This window comes from Anas acuta, chromosome 23, assembly GCF_963932015.1.
Source record: "Anas acuta chromosome 23, bAnaAcu1.1, whole genome shotgun sequence".
NCBI lineage: Eukaryota > Metazoa > Chordata > Aves > Anseriformes > Anatidae > Anas > Anas acuta.
In genome coordinates, this window is record NC_089001.1 from 7,654,001 (window position 1) to 7,671,876 (window position 17,876).

Genomic DNA, 17,876 nt, shown 5'->3' on the forward strand with positions numbered 1-17,876 from the left:
CCTCTCTCTCACACAGTCATTTCTATTACCAAAGATGCAGAGATGATAATCTCTGGCACAGCAACAGTGACAAGCTAGTGGCAGCACTTTCTTCCACTGCCACAGCTGTCCATTACCTGTGTGAGCCTGCAAGCATGTAGCTTTAGGGAGCAGCCATACCAAATGGAAATACTACTGCCCCCTGGAAATAATGCTGCTTATCATCTTATCAGCAAACTCTGCCTCCCTCATGTATCTATATCTATATCTATATCTATATATATATATATATACACACACACAATATAAGAAATTCTAATACTGCACTTTCAAGGAATTTCAGAAAAGTAGTCGCTTCTCCATGGCTAGCTAGTTTACGTCAACCTGCTAACTTCAGGTTTAAAATCATCACTGCAAGAAATAAAGATCCTTTTCAGGTTCTTAATACATCAAAGCATGAAAAAAAATCCCCAAATAAAAGCCCTCAAACCCATCATAAGAATTATGAATCATTAAAATGATATCCATAATAGTACTAGCAGGTTGTCAGTGTGGTATTTTAAAATTCAGCAAGGCCTTTTGTCTGAAAAATTAGGCAAAGAATCTGTCTACTAAAGTACAGATGACCAGAAGCAAATGGTAGCCTACAGAAATCTACATGAGGTGTGGAAACTAAACAGTCACAGTGCATTACAGGTTGAATTATTTCACTGTCTGTATGTCCTTCCAATTAATTGTTTTAATTGGCATTGGTTAACAATGGGCTTAATTTGCAATTTTACATGACGCAGGAATATGTCCTATTTGAGCATTAAAAAAAAGGTGAAATTAGACATACTTTGAGCTCATAGCGATCCACAATAACTATGTAGTCTGTCTCCGTAGGGACTTGTACAGTGTTCTCATCACTTATCTGTTGCTGGTCTTCTTCCCAAGAACGTTCAGGAGTCACCGCTTTAAATGCCCAGGAATCTGGAAGGACACAGATTTCTTCAGTCAGGTTTTCTGTTTATCTAGAATACAGTCTCAGTGAAGTATCCTGTACCAGCCAAACAGTCTCTTTCTACAAATACAGAGACAGAATTGTTATCGTCTCACTGAGAAATACTTGGCTTCTCCCTTCTTTCCAGCTAAAGTCACTGCTCCATAAAAATTGGAAACTAAGACAAAAAAAGCAAACAAAAATACCCACAAACAAACCAAAAGCACTAATGAAAAGCTTAATAGTGGAAAAAAATAGTCATGTTGCCAATTCAGGGCTCAGAGTCTCAGAGAGCGTGGTGAAAGGTTGGCTGCTGGAGGAAGCTGAGGCAGCGTTCAGCTCTAACCTTTGCCTTCTTGGCTGGCATCTTTGCACTCCTGCTGTCAGTGGGTGTTGAGTGTCCTTCCCCCCAGCCTCAGAACGTGCCCTCAGATGTAGGCAGCGTTTAGCAGCTAGAATTCACTCAAATATAAAGAGTACAAATCATGCTTTTTCTGCTTTTGCTTTGGAACTCTTAGCTTGAGGTTTTCCTGCAGGCCATGAGGTTTCTTGCAGCAGCAGGGATGAGTTCTGTTAGCAAGAGGCTGTTCTGTGCTTCGACTGTGGGAAGACGAATGGTTACCTGTGCACCGTTAAATAGAACTTGACACCTAGCACACCGTACTTGCAGCCTGTGGGGTGCTTTAACAAGCAGGTAAATCAGCAGAGGCTGTTTTGCAGCCGGGGTGATGCTGGGTGATTAAAAAGCAGGGGCGAACAAGGAGTTTCTGGTGTTTGTTCTTGCTTGTCATCCGACTCTCCACTTCCACTGTTCTTTAAAAAAACAAAAACAAAAAAAAAAAAAAAAAGAAAAAAGAAGGGTGGGGTAAGCATCTTGAATATCTTTACTATAAATGGAAGGCACAAAACAAGCCAGCAACAGAGACTGTCTAAGAGAAATACTTGGTGCTTTATAAACAAACAAGGAAGTACCCTTAGGTAGGTGTGATAATCCTCCTCTAACGCGTTTTTGGAGTGCAAAAATAGATTTGTTCCTTTCTTGCTCTTCTCTCCAGGACAAAGGCAGAATAGCCAACTGCAAAGTTAGACCAGGGAGGTCCGTTTGTTCCATACTGAGAAAGACAAGCCTGTAAAACAAACTAGACAGATTTTCTTTGTGTTATTTATCTTCCTTCAGCAAAGGCAAAGCTTATGCCACTTGTTGGTGTGTATTTCCAGAATTTGGGAAAAAGGCTTTGCTCTCTTCGAGAGACTGATAACTTGATTTGATTAACTGAAGAAAGCTGGAAAACTGTTCGTTCCTCATTATTTTTCACTTGTTACTTTCTTTAGGGTTACTTTTAAAAAGAAGATTTCACTGATCACAAGCCAGTAGAAAACTTTCAGCCCAAGCAAGGGTGAAGACAGCTCTCTCCAAGAGCAGAGGAAGTCCCTGTGGAGAGAACCCGAGCTTGTTAGCAGAACTCGTCGGCATGTCTAAACAAGGAGACAATTGCTACTTCTATTTCTATTCTACCTGTACCAAGGTATGGCTGGCTTTCCTTTGCTTTGCTTTTTTTCCCCATTTTTTTCAGGAAGGAGTAGATTAGGAGGAGGAAGCACACTGGTCTTTGGTTAACTTGAGAACCAGATAGATTCTGAATTCAGTTGTGGCAACATTAGGCAGCAGCATGGCATTTTTGAGGCTGTACTATATTTTCCTTGTTGGTTTCCTTTTGGTTCCAGGGAGACAAATGTGCCTACCGCCACTGCGAAGCTGCTCTGGGCAATGAGACGGTCTGCAAGCTGTGGCAGGAGGGTCGTTGTTTCAGGAATGTCTGCCGATTCAGACACATGGAAATTGACGTGAGTGCCTAACGATGTGTTCTCAAAATAAATCAACAAAAGCCTTTTTCAGTGCTGTAGGTGTACTGATTGTGCTTTTGCAGGATAGATTTGTTTGCTTCCAAGTCATACTGGTTTCTGTTACCAAGAGAGGGGGTGGGAGGAAGCAGAGGGAAATAAAATCAATGCCTTAGGTATGCCTTAGCCAAATATATATATATATATATTTTTTATTAGATGCTGACAGTTTTCTCAACAGATGCAGAATAGCTGTTAAATAGACTGCTAAAACCTGCTGGAGCAGGGGGGTAATAAACAGGCTGTTCTATCCTCATGGGAGGAGGCTTGATAATGAACTATCGGGTCTCTTCTGACCCACAGTCCTTCAGATAACGCTGTTCTAGCTGCCTGGGGTAGGAAGTGGGGAAAGTTAAAGGTGCAGAAGAACTAAGTCTCCAAGAAGTAGTTCTAGACAGGGTTAACCTAGGCAATTTCGGATGTTCTTTTTCCCTCTGAATAATCCTAGTATAATCCTAGGTGTATTAGTTTAACCCACCCTCAACTGATGTCTGAGCGTGCCTGTCTTCGCAAACTGAATCATGACAAATCTAAATGTGCATCGTGGTTGCAGTTTATGCAAACTTTGTGAATATGCCCAGAAATACTACACTTAACTGAGAAACTGACCTTTGGAATGATGTTTCAGCACTGTGTTGTGACAGCTGTCATGATCTGGAGCTGTGCATCTCTTTGCAAGCCTCAGGTGCATGTTATCACGAGCTTTTCTTTCTTTCTGTCTTCAGAAAAAGCGCAGTGAGATTCCTTGCTACTGGGAGAACCAGCCGGGAGGCTGTCAGAAAGCCAACTGTGCTTTTCATCATGCAAAGGGACGTTACATCGATGGACAATTCTTACCACCAAGCAAGAGTGAGTTTAGGTCCTTTTTCTTTAAGCGCTGAAGAATTAATTTTGAGTATTACTTAGTGGGTGCCAGTCCTGTAGGGGGCATCAGGTAACTGTTCATTTGTGAGTGCAGGAAAAGGTCTGCAGTCATAGGTGGTCAGTTAAACCGAGTGTACTGCTGATGTTTGTTTTCTGCTTTCGTGCTCAGCTTCTCTTTGCTTTGTGTGATGTTTGCCTTGCAGTTTGCTTCCTGTTGTTTCATCTTTTGCTGGGTGGTAGGGAGATGTGTTGTTGTTCGAAGGGAAGTCATTGTTCCCGGTGTAAACAGTGATGGGATGGGCAAAAGGAGATGCTGAATTTGTTGTCTGTGCGGGTTATCTGCCTTTCCTACCATCTCTTTGCATTGTGGTCAAAGTTTTAAACTGCCATATTACCAATGATCCTCCTCTTCCTCTAGCTACACTGCCAAGTCCACCTGAGTCCGTGGACGATGATTTGAAAGTGGCTCAGATGTCACTGCAGCAAAAGAAACTTTCTGTCCAGTCAAATACCTCTCCACAGCTAAGGGGGTGATGAAAGTGGAAAACTCTGAAAATGTCCCAAGCCCTACACACCCTCCAGTTGTAATCAATGCTGCAGATGATGGTGAAGATGATGATGGTGAGCATGTGTTGGTTCTTGAAGGAATTTGTGCTGTAAATGATTGTGTTAAATCTTTGGTTCTTGAAGGAATTTGTGCTGTAAATGAATGTGTTAAATCTTTGGTTCTTGAAGGAATCTGTGCTGTAAATGAATGTATAAATCACAGATGACCTGAGGTCTGACTAGCGATAGGGCAGGCAGTCTGGCCAGGTCACTGGTGGCTTTGTCTGGCAGTCAGTGGACAGAACCTGAAACGTTGGAGGAAAGCTTAGAACCACTCCTGGCTTTAGCTGGTCTGTTGTGTAAAGTTCTATGTGAAACTAGGAAGGAAATTTCTTTTTTCTGTCTGAAGAGCAATGTGTTGTGTAGTAGTTAAAGCTGCAGAGAGAATCTAGAGTCCTAGATGTTTTGTCCTAGTGTATTCTACTTAGGAGTTCATCAGGTCTGTGTAGCTGTTTAAAAAACAAAACAAAACAGCAACAAAATTTTTTATATGAACCATGGGCTGAAGTGTCACTGCATGAGCTACGTAATCATGAACAATCTGGTCTATGCATAACTGAATAGATTCTTCCCCTTCAGACCAACTTTCTGAGGAAGGAGAAGAAACTAAAACTCCCGTCCAGCAACCAGCTGCGGAAGGCAAAAATGGATTATGGGTGATTTCCACTCGGAAAGGCAGTTCTACTACTACTAAACAAGGTATTCCAGCACCTTAGTAGGATAAATCAGAAGAACTTGACAGTGAAGTCAAAAGCAGTGTGGTGTAAAAACACAACAAAATGTAAGGGTGCTGAATGGACTCGGTTATTTCCATGATCTCATTTCTGCCATTAATACCATCATGTGCCCATTGGGTCAGAAAGGTGAACTCCTTTTCTTTACTTTTGGAGAACAAACCAGGGCCACAGCATGGAGTTTAAATGGCTGCACGTGCAGCCTTGCAACCACTGTTGATAAGCCATATCTAACGATAGAGGGATCTAATATGGTGTAAATGGATTAAAATTAAAACTACATTTTTAACCCTGAAGGATGAAAGGAGGGGCAAAATGCCATTGGTTGTAGGGCTCTTTCACTTGTGAGGAGTGTTGACAGGCTTTATTCTAAATACTTCAGAAAGTTCCTGAGCGCTAAGAAGCCTGAGGACCTGTGGTCCTCCGTGAGTGCCTCTAAGCCTGTCTCATGAACCGTTTCCTGTTTTCAGAGGGCAATCTGAATTTTGGAATAAAAACACTTGAGGAAATCAAATCGCAGAAGATGAAGGAAAAAAATAAGAGACACGGTGGTGAGTTAATATGCCCTACTTTCTGATCCTGTTCACGGCAGGTGATGGTGACTGGGAGCTGCTTGAGGGACAGACTTCCATTTTTAGCTGGGGGCATCAAGCAACCTGATTCTCAGCCAGCTGGTATTCTAAATGGGAGTTCAAAGGGCAACCAGAGGCAAATTAGTTGTCTCTTTTATTTACATGCTCTGCTTGCTGTATTTTTGACAGTAACAAATAATTTAAAGTTTTTTGTTCTTTGTGATAGTTTTTTATGCTGGGTAAACTTCCTTATGTTTTGGTTGCTCTGAACAGAAGGTTCTTCAAGATCTTCTCTTCGTCCTGTTGATTCTATGATTTTTCCTGCTCCAGAAAAGGAAAATGTCCGGACAGTGGTGAGAACTGTGACACTGTCTTCCAAGAAAGGTAGTAAGGAATGCTTTTGTTTTGATTTCATTACTCCTAAACTGGAGGGTTAAGCAATAATTAAAACAATTCACCCGTGTTAGCCTTCTGGTGCTGCCTTCTGTTCAAAATGTGCTTTTATGCTTCAAGTCCCTGGTTGTACTGGAAAGATTTGGTGCTCAGGTTAAGTGCAGTGGCAGGAGAAAAAAAAAAGTGTCAGTATGCAAATAGGGGGTAACTGAAAAACAGAAGAGTAACGAGAAGAAAGAGCTGTAGAAGACAGTGCTATATAAGAAGCAATTTCTGAAGCATTAAAGAGGCTGACAGTGGCAGGTGTGGACACAGTATGACAGGAGTTTGTGTATAAATTGTTTAGAGCTGTGCAAATGCCTTTTAAAGGGAAAAAAGTGTGGAAGTACTTTTACTCGTAGACGTTCACCTTAGAAAGGACTATTTCTCAGCATTTGTACCTAATAATATTCCGCTTGCTTATGCAGCTTTGTTCTGCACAAAGTATAGCTGTCAAGCAGATTCAGATTCATGCTCTACTATCTCAGCTGGAATTTGAAGCAAGCACTGAGACTCTTAATATTTTTTTTCTATGTTAATTATAGTTAAAATATGAGTTTATGTGGTTTAGCTGTCAAAACAGTGTCTGACTGGGGTTTTTTGGACAAGGGCTAACATAATATTTCTGTTGGCTACTGGTTTCTGTGAAATAGAAAAAAAAATTCCCTTTTGTTTTAGGGGAGGAACCTGTGGTTCGACTAGATCTTGCTGATAGACAAGGAAAACGGAAAGCCTCCGCGGGTAAGAACTTTTTATGAGCTGTTACGTAGATGCTGCCTTCTATATATGACTGCATTAAAGAGTATTTTTGAGGTATGAAATGATTGCAGTGGAGATCTGTGTTGACTGCAGAAATGGCAAAAAAAAAATAAAAAAAAATCATTTAGCAGCTGAAAGGCAATTCTATGAAAATATGCTTGAAAAATAGAAGCTTATTGTTGACTGTTCTCAAACCTTCCTGCAGAGAAAAGTTCTTACAATATTCCTTGTTTTCTCTGAAGATGATGTAAGCACCGTTCCAGTGAAGCGCAGCCTTGCTGAAAGGCTGGAGAAGAAGGTAGAGGCTCTGGGAAATGCTGACAAAGCACCCAAGAGAGATACAGGTACTAAACGGGCATCTGGATTGGATTCCTGGGTTTTGTATTTAGTCTTTCTGTTTGTCCTTTTCCAGTGATGTTTCTTTTTGCATGTTGGCTGAGGTCGTAATCACTGGGATTCAAAGTTACCTTTCCTGTCTTGTTTTGAACTGTGAACCTGAAGTTGACATTATGCAGCCTCCCTAATTCGTTCTGTTTCTGTTTTGCAGTTCAAGTTGCCAAGTCTCTGAAGGACAGGCTGGGATTACCTCCTAAACAGACCAGCACTGAGAGAGGTAACAGCTAGATATTAAATATGCTTTCTCCTCCTTCCTTTCCATGAACTTGGAGTGCTTTCATCCATCCCTAAAAACTAATTTAAATGAAAACAAAGAACTGATGCCTCTTGCTTGAGTGCTGAAGCTCTTCTGACAGCCACTATCAGAAATCTGGCTCTCGGTGTGTGTTTATTTTCTACTTGTGCATTGTCAAGGTTTTTAGCTGCTTCTGTGAACCGTTACGTACCATTAGAATAGAACCACTGCCAGGAGCAGGAATTTGAAATGCAGTCTGAAAAAGTAATAAAGTAAAGCAGCATTTCTGTGTAGCAGTTCTCTCTGGATAGGGCTGGTCTTCAAAATACAAGTGGCTCAGAGGAGGAGGAGAATGTTGTTCTAAGGATATTGTTCAAAGATGCATTATTGGGAACACTCAAGATTAGTTTTCCTTAGTGCTCGGACAAATTTTGGAGACTTAAAATATTGCTGGATGAATGCATTTTCTCGGGCCATATTTTGAATTACTCTCCCATTGCGAGTAGGGTTATGATTCGGGTTTCGCGGAAAGAGTGAAAGCAGAGGGTGCACTTGCATGTGGGGCTGTGTGAAAGCTCCCCTGGGGAGTTCAGTTGTACCCAAAGCCTTCCTTTGGGGACACATTTGGATGGGCGAAAGGGGCTTTGAATGCATTTTTTTGGGCCATATTTTCAATTCCTCTCCCATGCTGCGTATGGCTATGTTTCGGGTTGATTAGAAAGAACAAACACAGAGGGTCCAGTTGCATGTGGGGCTGCATGAAGGCTCCCCTGGGGAGTTCATTTGTACCCAAAGCCTTCCTTTGGGGGAACTTCTGGATGGGTGAATGGGGCTTGAAACGCTTTTTCTGGAGCCCGAGTTTTCAGTCTTCTGCCATGGTGGCTAGGGGTATATTTAGGGTTGCTCGTAAACAGTGAACAAGGAGGGTCCAGTTGCATGTGGGGCTGCGTAAAGGCTCCCCTGGGGAGTTCAGTTGTACCAAAAGCCTTCCTTTGGGGGCACTTTTGGATGGGCGAAAGGGTCTTTGAATGCATTTTCTGGGGCCCAATTTTTCATTTGTCTCATATTCTGGGTAGGGTTATGTTTCGGGTTGCTCAGAAAGAGCAAACACAGAGGATCCAGTTGCATGTAGGATTTTGTGAAAGCTCCCCTGGGGAGTTCAGTTGTCCCCAAAGCCTTCCTTTGGTGGCACTTTTGGATGGGCAAATGGGGCTTTGAAGGCGTTTTCTTGGGGCATATTTTGAATTCCTCTCCCATGCCGGGTAGGGCTATGTTTCGGGGTGCTCAAAAAGAGAGAACACAGAGAGTCCAGTTGCATGTTGGGCTGTGTGAAGGCTCCCCTGCGGAGTTCAGTTGTACCCAAAGCCTTCCTTTGGGGCACTTTTGCTTGGGCATAATGGACTTTCTACACATTTTATGGGGCCCTCTTTTGAATTCCTCTCCGAATCCCGGGAAGGATATTATTGGGGTTGCTCAGAAAGAGCGAACACAGAGGGTCCAGTGGCATGTGGGATTGCGTGAAGGCTCCCCTGGGGAGTTCCGTTGTACCGAAAAGCTTTCTAAGGACACTTTTGGATGGGTGAATGGGTCTTTGAACGCATTTTCTCGGGCCATATTTTGAATTACTCTTCCATTGCGAGTAGGGTTATGATTCGGGTTTCTCGGAAAGAGTGAAGTCAGAGGGTCCAGTGTCATGTGGGGCTGTGTGAAAGCTCCCCTGGGGAGTTCAGTTGTCCCCAAAGCCTTCCTTTGGGGGAACTTATTGATGGGCGAAAGGGTCTTTGAATGCGTTTTCTGGGGCCCAATTTTTCATTGGTCTCAGATTCCGGGTAGGGCTATGTTTCGGGTTTCTCAGGAAGAGCAAAGTCAGAGGGTCCAGTTGCATGTGGGGCTGTGTGAAGACTCCCCTGGGGAGTTCAGTGATACCCAAAGCCTTTCTTTGGGGCACTTTTGGTTGGGCAAAATTGACTTTGTAAGCGTTTTCTGGGGCCCTGTTTTAAAATTGTCTCCCATGCCGGGTAGGGATATGTTTCGGGTTGCTCAGAAAGAGCGAACACAGAGGGTCCAGTTGCATGTGGGGCTGTGTGAAGGCTCCCCTGAGGAGTTCAGTTTTACCCAAAGACTTCTTTTGGGGGCACCTTTTTATGGGCGAAAGGGGCTTTGAACGCCTTTTCTCGGGCCATATTTTGAATTCCTCTCCCATGCCGGGTAGGGCTATTTTTCGGGTAGCTCAGAAAGAGCAAACAGAAAAGGGTCCAGTTGCATGTGGGACTTTGTGAAGGCTCCCCCGGGGAGTTTAGTTGTACCCAAAGCCTTTCTAAAGGGGCACTTTTTGATGGGCAAAAGGGGCTTTGATCACATTTTCTCTAGCCATATTTTGAATTCCTGTACCATGCTGGGTATGTCTATGTTTCTGGTTGCTCAGAAAGAGTGAAGACAGAGGGTCCAGTGGCACGTGGGGCTGCATGAAGGCTCCCCTGGGGAATTTAGTTTTATCAAAAGCCTTCCTTTGGGGGCACTTTTGGATAAGCGAAAGGGGATTTGATTGCGTTTTCTGGGGCCCTGTTTTTCATTCGTCTCATATTACAGGTAGGGCTATGTTTCTGTTTGCTCAGAAAGAGAGAACACAGAGGGTCCAGTTGCATGTGGGGCTGCCTGAAGGCTCCCCTGGTGAGTTCAGGTGTACCCAAAGCTTTTCTAAGGGGGCACTTTTTTGATGGGCGAAAGGGGCTTCTAACACGATTTCTCGGGACATATTTTGAATTCCTCTCCCATGCCTGGTAGGGCTATGTTTCGGGTTGCTCAGGAAGAGTGAACACAGAGGGTCCAGTTGAAATGTGAGGCTGTGTGAAAGCTCCCCTGGGGAGTTCAGTCGTACCCAAAACCTTCCTTTGGGGGGCACTTTTGGATGGGTGAAAGGGTCTTTGAATGCGTTTTCTGGGGCCCTGTTTTAAAATTGTCTCCCATGCCTGGTAGGGCTATGTTTCGGGTTGATTAGAAAGAGCAAACACAGAGGGTCCAGTTGCATGTGTAGCTGTGTGAATGCTCCTCTGGGGAGTTCAGTTGTACCCAAAGCCTTTCTAAGGGGGCACTTTTTGATGGTTGAAAGGTGCATTGAACGCATTTTCTTGGGCTATATTTTGAATTCCTCTACCATGCCGGGTAGGGCTATGTTTCGGGTTGATTAGAAAGAGCAAACACAGAGGGTCCAGTGAAATGTGGGGCTGCGTGAAGGCTCCCCTGGGGAGTTTAGTTGTACTCAAAGCCTTTCCAAGGGGGCACTTTTTGATGGGTGAAAGGGGCTTTGAATGCCTTTTCTGGGGTCGTATGTTTCAGTCATCTCAAATTCGGGGTAGGGCTATGGTTCGAGTTGCTCAGAAAGACCAAACACAGAGGGTCCAGTTACATGTTGGGCTGCGTGAAGGCTGCCCTCGGGAGTTCAGTTGTACCCAAAGCCTTCCTTTGGGTGTACTTTTTGGATGGGTGAATGGGGATTTGAATGCATTTTCTCGGGCACTATTTTTCATTCGTCAAGATTCCAATTAGGGATATGTTTTGGGTTGCTTAAAAAGACCAAAAACAGAGGGTACAGTGGCATGTGGGGCTGTGTAAAGGCTCCCCTGGGGAGTTCAGTTGTATCCAAAGCCTTCCTTTGGGGGCACTTTTGGATGGGCAAAAGGGGCTTAGAAGGCGTTTTCTCGGGCCATATTTTGAATTCCTCTCCCATGCCGGAGAGGGCTATGTTTCGTGTTGCTCAGGAAGAGCAAACACAGAGGGTCCAGTTGCATATGTGGCTGCGTGAAGGCTCCCCTGGGGAGTTCAGTTGTACCCAAAGTCTTGCTTTGGGGGCACTTTTGGATGGGCGAAAGGGGATTTGAATGCGTTTTCTGGGGCCCTATTTTTCATTCGTCCCAGATTCCAGGTAGGATTATGTTAAGGGTTGCTCAGAAAGAGGAAACACAGAGTGTACAGTTACACGTGGGGCTGCGTAAAGGCTCCCCTGGGGAGTTCAGTTGTACCCAAAGCCTTCATTGGGGGCACTTTTCGACGGGTGAAAGGGGCTTTGAAAGCGTTTTCTGGGGCCCAATTTTTCATTGGTCTCATGTTCCGGGGAGGGCTATGTTTCGGTTTGCTCAGAAAGAGCGAACACAGAGGGTCCAGTTTCATGTGGGGCTGCGTGAAGGCTCACCTGGGGAGTTCAGTTTTACCCAAAGCCTTTCTAAGGGGGCACTTTTTGATGGGCGAAAGGGACTTTGAACGCATTTTCTCGGGCCCTCTTTTGAATTCTTCTCCCATGCCAGGTAGGGCTATGTTTCGGGTTGTTCAGAAAGAGGGAACACAGAGGGTCCAGTGGCATGTGGGGCTGCGTGAAGGCTCCCCTGGGTAGTTCAGTTGTCCCCAAAGCCTTCCTTTCGGGGCACTTTTGAATGGGCGAATGGGGATTTGAATGCATTTTCTCGGGCCATATTTTTCATTCGTCTCAGATTCCGGGTAGGGCTGTGTTTCGGGTTGCTCAGAAAGAGCAAAGACAGAGGGTCCAGTGGCATGTGGGGCTGTGTGAAGGCTCCCCTTGGTAGGTTAGTTGTACCCAAAGCCTTCCTTTGGGGGCACCTTTGGATGGGCGAAAGGGGCTTTGAACGCCTTTTCTCGGGCCATATTTTGAATTCCTCTCCCATGCCGGGTAGGGCTATTTTTCGGGTAGCTCAGAAAGAGCAAACAGAAAAGGGTCCAGTTGCATGTGGGACTTTGTGAAGGCTCCCCCGGGGAGTTTAGTTGTACCCAAAGCCTTTCTAAAGGGGCACTTTTTGATGGGCAAAAGGGGCTTTGATCACATTTTCTCTAGCCATATTTTGAATTCCTGTACCATGCTGGGTATGTCTATGTTTCTGGTTGCTCAGAAAGAGTGAAGACAGAGGGTCCAGTGGCACGTGGGGCTGCATGAAGGCTCCCCTGGGGAATTTAGTTTTATCAAAAGCCTTCCTTTGGGGGCACTTTTGGATAAGCGAAAGGGGATTTGATTGCGTTTTCTGGGGCCCTGTTTTTCATTCGTCTCATATTACAGGTAGGGCTATGTTTCTGTTTGCTCAGAAAGAGAGAACACAGAGGGTCCAGTTGCATGTGGGGCTGCCTGAAGGCTCCCCTGGTGAGTTCAGGTGTACCCAAAGCTTTTCTAAGGGGGCACTTTTTTGATGGGCGAAAGGGGCTTCTAACACGATTTCTCGGGACATATTTTGAATTCCTCTCCCATGCCTGGTAGGGCTATGTTTCGGGTTGCTCAGGAAGAGTGAACACAGAGGGTCCAGTTGAAATGTGAGGCTGTGTGAAAGCTCCCCTGGGGAGTTCAGTCGTACCCAAAACCTTCCTTTGGGGGGCACTTTTGGATGGGTGAAAGGGTCTTTGAATGCGTTTTCTGGGGCCCTGTTTTAAAATTGTCTCCCATGCCTGGTAGGGCTATGTTTCGGGTTGATTAGAAAGAGCAAACACAGAGGGTCCAGTTGCATGTGTAGCTGTGTGAATGCTCCTCTGGGGAGTTCAGTTGTACCCAAAGCCTTTCTAAGGGGGCACTTTTTGATGGTTGAAAGGTGCATTGAACGCATTTTCTTGGGCTATATTTTGAATTCCTCTACCATGCCGGGTAGGGCTATGTTTCGGGTTGATTAGAAAGAGCAAACACAGAGGGTCCAGTGAAATGTGGGGCTGCGTGAAGGCTCCCCTGGGGAGTTTAGTTGTACTCAAAGCCTTTCCAAGGGGGCACTTTTTGATGGGTGAAAGGGGCTTTGAATGCCTTTTCTGGGGTCGTATGTTTCAGTCATCTCAAATTCGGGGTAGGGCTATGGTTCGAGTTGCTCAGAAAGACCAAACACAGAGGGTCCAGTTACATGTTGGGCTGCGTGAAGGCTGCCCTCGGGAGTTCAGTTGTACCCAAAGCCTTCCTTTGGGTGTACTTTTTGGATGGGTGAATGGGGATTTGAATGCATTTTCTCGGGCACTATTTTTCATTCGTCAAGATTCCAATTAGGGATATGTTTTGGGTTGCTTAAAAAGACCAAAAACAGAGGGTACAGTGGCATGTGGGGCTGTGTAAAGGCTCCCCTGGGGAGTTCAGTTGTATCCAAAGCCTTCCTTTGGGGGCACTTTTGGATGGGCAAAAGGGGCTTAGAAGGCGTTTTCTCGGGCCATATTTTGAATTCCTCTCCCATGCCGGAGAGGGCTATGTTTCGTGTTGCTCAGGAAGAGCAAACACAGAGGGTCCAGTTGCATATGTGGCTGCGTGAAGGCTCCCCTGGGGAGTTCAGTTGTACCCAAAGTCTTGCTTTGGGGGCACTTTTGGATGGGCGAAAGGGGATTTGAATGCGTTTTCTGGGGCCCTATTTTTCATTCGTCCCAGATTCCAGGTAGGATTATGTTAAGGGTTGCTCAGAAAGAGGAAACACAGAGTGTACAGTTACACGTGGGGCTGCGTAAAGGCTCCCCTGGGGAGTTCAGTTGTACCCAAAGCCTTCATTGGGGGCACTTTTCGACGGGTGAAAGGGGCTTTGAAAGCGTTTTCTGGGGCCCAATTTTTCATTGGTCTCATGTTCCGGGGAGGGCTATGTTTCGGTTTGCTCAGAAAGAGCGAACACAGAGGGTCCAGTTTCATGTGGGGCTGCGTGAAGGCTCACCTGGGGAGTTCAGTTTTACCCAAAGCCTTTCTAAGGGGGCACTTTTTGATGGGCGAAAGGGACTTTGAACGCATTTTCTCGGGCCCTCTTTTGAATTCTTCTCCCATGCCAGGTAGGGCTATGTTTCGGGTTGTTCAGAAAGAGGGAACACAGAGGGTCCAGTGGCATGTGGGGCTGCGTGAAGGCTCCCCTGGGTAGTTCAGTTGTCCCCAAAGCCTTCCTTTCGGGGCACTTTTGAATGGGCGAATGGGGATTTGAATGCATTTTCTCGGGCCATATTTTTCATTCGTCTCAGATTCCGGGTAGGGCTGTGTTTCGGGTTGCTCAGAAAGAGCAAAGACAGAGGGTCCAGTGGCATGTGGGGCTGTGTGAAGGCTCCCCTTGGTAGGTTAGTTGTACCCAAAGCCTTCCTTTGGGGGCACCTTTGGATGGGCGAAAGGGGCTTTGAACGCCTTTTCTCGGGCCATATTTTGAATTCCTCTCCCATGCCGGGTAGGGTTATGATGCGGGTTGCTCAGAAAGAGCAAACACAGAGGGTCCAGTTGCATATGTGGCTGCTTGAAGGTTCCCCTGGGGAGTTCATTTGTACCCAAAGCCTTTCTAAGGGGGCACTTTTTGATGAGCAAAAGGGGCTTTGAACGCATTTTCTGGGGCCCTATTTTGAAATCTTCTCCGAATCCGGGTAGGGCTATGTTTTGGGTTGCTCAGAAAGAGCGAAGACAGAGGGTCCAGTTGCATATGTGGCTGCGTGAAGGCTCGCCTGGGGAGTTCAGTTGTACCTAAACCTTTCTAAGGGGGCGCATATTTTGTTGGGCAAAAGGGTCTCTGAACCCATTTTCTGGGGCCCTATTTTGAATTCATCTCGCTTGCTGAGTATAGCTAGGTTTCTGGTTGATCAGAAAAAGCGAAGACCGATGGTCCAGTGGCATGTGGGGCTGTGTGAAGCCTCCCCTGGAGAGTTTAGTTGTACCCAAAGCCTTCCTTTGGGGGCACTTTTGGATGGGTGAAAGGGGCTTTGAATGTATTTTCTTGGGCCGTGTTTTGAATTCCTCTCCCATGCTGGGTATGGCTATGTTTCTGGTTGCTCAGAAAGAGCGAACAGAAAGGGTCCATTTGCATGTGGGGCTGCGTGAAGGCTCCCCTGGGGAGTTCAGTTGTACCCAAAGCCTTTCTAAGGGGGCACTTTTTGATGGGCAAAAGGGGCTTTGAACTCATTTTCTCGGGCCCTCTTTTAAATTAGTCTCCCATGCCGGGTAGGGCTATGTTTTGGGTTGCTCAGAAAGAGCGAACACAGAGGGTCCAGTTGCATGTGGGGCTTTGTGAAGGCTCCCCTGGGGAGTTTAGTTGTACCCAAATCCTTCCTAAGGGGGCACTTTTTGATGGGCCAAAGGGGCTTTGAACATATTTTCTGTGGCCCTCTTCTGAATTCCGCTCTGAATCAGGGGAAGGATATTTTTGGGGTTTCTCAGAAAGAGAGAACACAGAGGTTCCAGTTGCATGTTTGGCTGCGTGAAGGCTCCCCTGGGGAGTTCAGTTGTACCCAAAGTCTTGCTTTGGGGGCACTTTTGGATGGGCGAAAGGGGATTTGAATGCGTTTTCTGGGGCCCTATTTTTCATTCGTCCCAGATTCCAGGTAGGATTATGTTAAGGGTTGCTCAGAAAGAGGAAACACAGAGTGTACAGTTACACGTGGGGCTGCGTAAAGGCTCCCCTGGGGAGTTCAGTTGTACCCAAAGCCTTCATTGGGGGCACTTTTCGACGGGTGAAAGGGGCTTTGAAAGCGTTTTCTGGGGCCCAATTTTTCATTGGTCTCATGTTCCGGGGAGGGCTATGTTTCGGTTTGCTCAGAAAGAGCGAACACAGAGGGTCCAGTTTCATGTGGGGCTGCGTGAAGGCTCACCTGGGGAGTTCAGTTTTACCCAAAGCCTTTCTAAGGGGGCACTTTTTGATGGGCGAAAGGGACTTTGAACGCATTTTCTCGGGCCCTCTTTTGAATTCTTCTCCCATGCCAGGTAGGGCTATGTTTCGGGTTGTTCAGAAAGAGGGAACACAGAGGGTCCAGTGGCATGTGGGGCTGCGTGAAGGCTCCCCTGGGTAGTTCAGTTGTCCCCAAAGCCTTCCTTTCGGGGCACTTTTGAATGGGCGAATGGGGATTTGAATGCATTTTCTCGGGCCATATTTTTCATTCGTCTCAGATTCCGGGTAGGGCTGTGTTTCGGGTTGCTCAGAAAGAGCAAAGACAGAGGGTCCAGTGGCATGTGGGGCTGTGTGAAGGCTCCCCTTGGTAGGTTAGTTGTACCCAAAGCTTTTCTAAGGGGGCACATTTTGATGGGTGAAAGAATCTTTGAAACCATGTTGTCGGGCCCTCTTTTGAATTCATCTCTGAATCCGGGGAAGGATATTTGTGGGGTTGCTGAGAAAGAGTGAACACAGAGGGTCAAGTTACACGTGGGGCTGCGTGAAGGCTCCCCTGGGGAGTTCACTTGTACCCAAAGTCTTCCTTTTGGGGCACGTTTGGATGGGCGAAAGGGGATTTGAATGCGTTTTCTCGACCATATTTTGAATTCCTCTCCCATGCCGGGTAGGGCTCTGTTTCTGGTTGCTCAGAAAGAGCAAAGACAGAGGGTCCAGTGGCATGTGGGGCTGCATGAAGGCTCCCTTGGGGAGTTCAGTTGTACCCAAAGCCTTCCTTTGGGGCACTTTTGGTTGGGCGAAAGTTGCTTTGTACGCGTTTTATGGGGCCCTCTTTTGAATTTGTCTCAGATTCGGGGTAGGGATTTGGTTTGCGTTGCTCAGAAAGAGTGAAGACAGAGGTTCAAGTTACATGTGGGGCTGCATGAAGGCTCCCCTGGGGAGTTCATTTGTACCCAAAGTCTTCTTTTCGGGGCACTTTTTGATGGGCGAAAGGGGCTTTGAACACCTTTTCTCGGGCCATATATTGATTTCCTCTCCGAATCCGGGGAAGGATATTATTGGGGTTTCTCAGAAATAGTGAAGACAGAGGGTCCAGTTGCATGTGGGGCTGCGTGAAGGCTCCCCTGGGGAGTTCAGTTGTCCCCAAAGCCTTCCTTTGGGGGAACTTATGGATGGGCGAAAGGGTCTATGAATGCATTTTCTGGGGCCCTCTTTTGAATTCTTCTCCCATGCCGGGTAGGGCTATGTTTCTGGTTGGTCGGAAAGAGCGAAGACAGAGGGTCCAGTTGCATATGTGGCTGCGTGAAGGCTCGCCTGGGGAGTTCAGTTGTACCTAAACCTTTCTAAGGGGGCACATTTTGTTGGGCGAAAGGGTCTCTGAACCCATTTTCTGGGGCCCTATTTTGAATTCATTTCGCTTGCTGAGTATAGCTATGTTTCTGGTTGGTCAGAAAAAGCGAAGACCGATGGTCCAGTGGCATGTGGGGCTGTGTGAAGCCTCCCCTGGAGAGTTTAGTTGTACCCAAAACCTTCCTTTGGGGGCACTTTTGGATGGGTGAAAGGGGCTTTGAATGCATTTTCTTGGGCCGTGTTTTGAATTCCTCTCCCATGCTGGGTATGGCTATGTTTCTGGTTGCTCAGAAAGAGCGAACAGAAAGGGTCCATTTGCATGTGGGGCTGCGTGAAGGCTCCCCTGGGGAGTTCAGTTGTACCCAAAGCCTTTCTAAGGGGGCACTTTTTGATGGGCAAAAGGGGCTTTGAACTCATTTTCTCGGGCCCTCTTTTAAATTAGTCTCCCATGCCGGGTAGGGCTATGTTTTGGGTTGCTCAGAAAGAGCG

General features: G+C 46.1%; 1 pseudogene; it reads left to right on the forward strand.

Moving 5' to 3' along the window:
• Positions 1 to 1,849: 1,849 nt before the first annotated feature.
• On the forward strand, positions 1,850 to 7,481 carry LOC137843787 (zinc finger CCCH domain-containing protein 11A-like; annotated as a pseudogene).
• Positions 7,482 to 17,876: the final 10,395 nt, after the last annotated feature.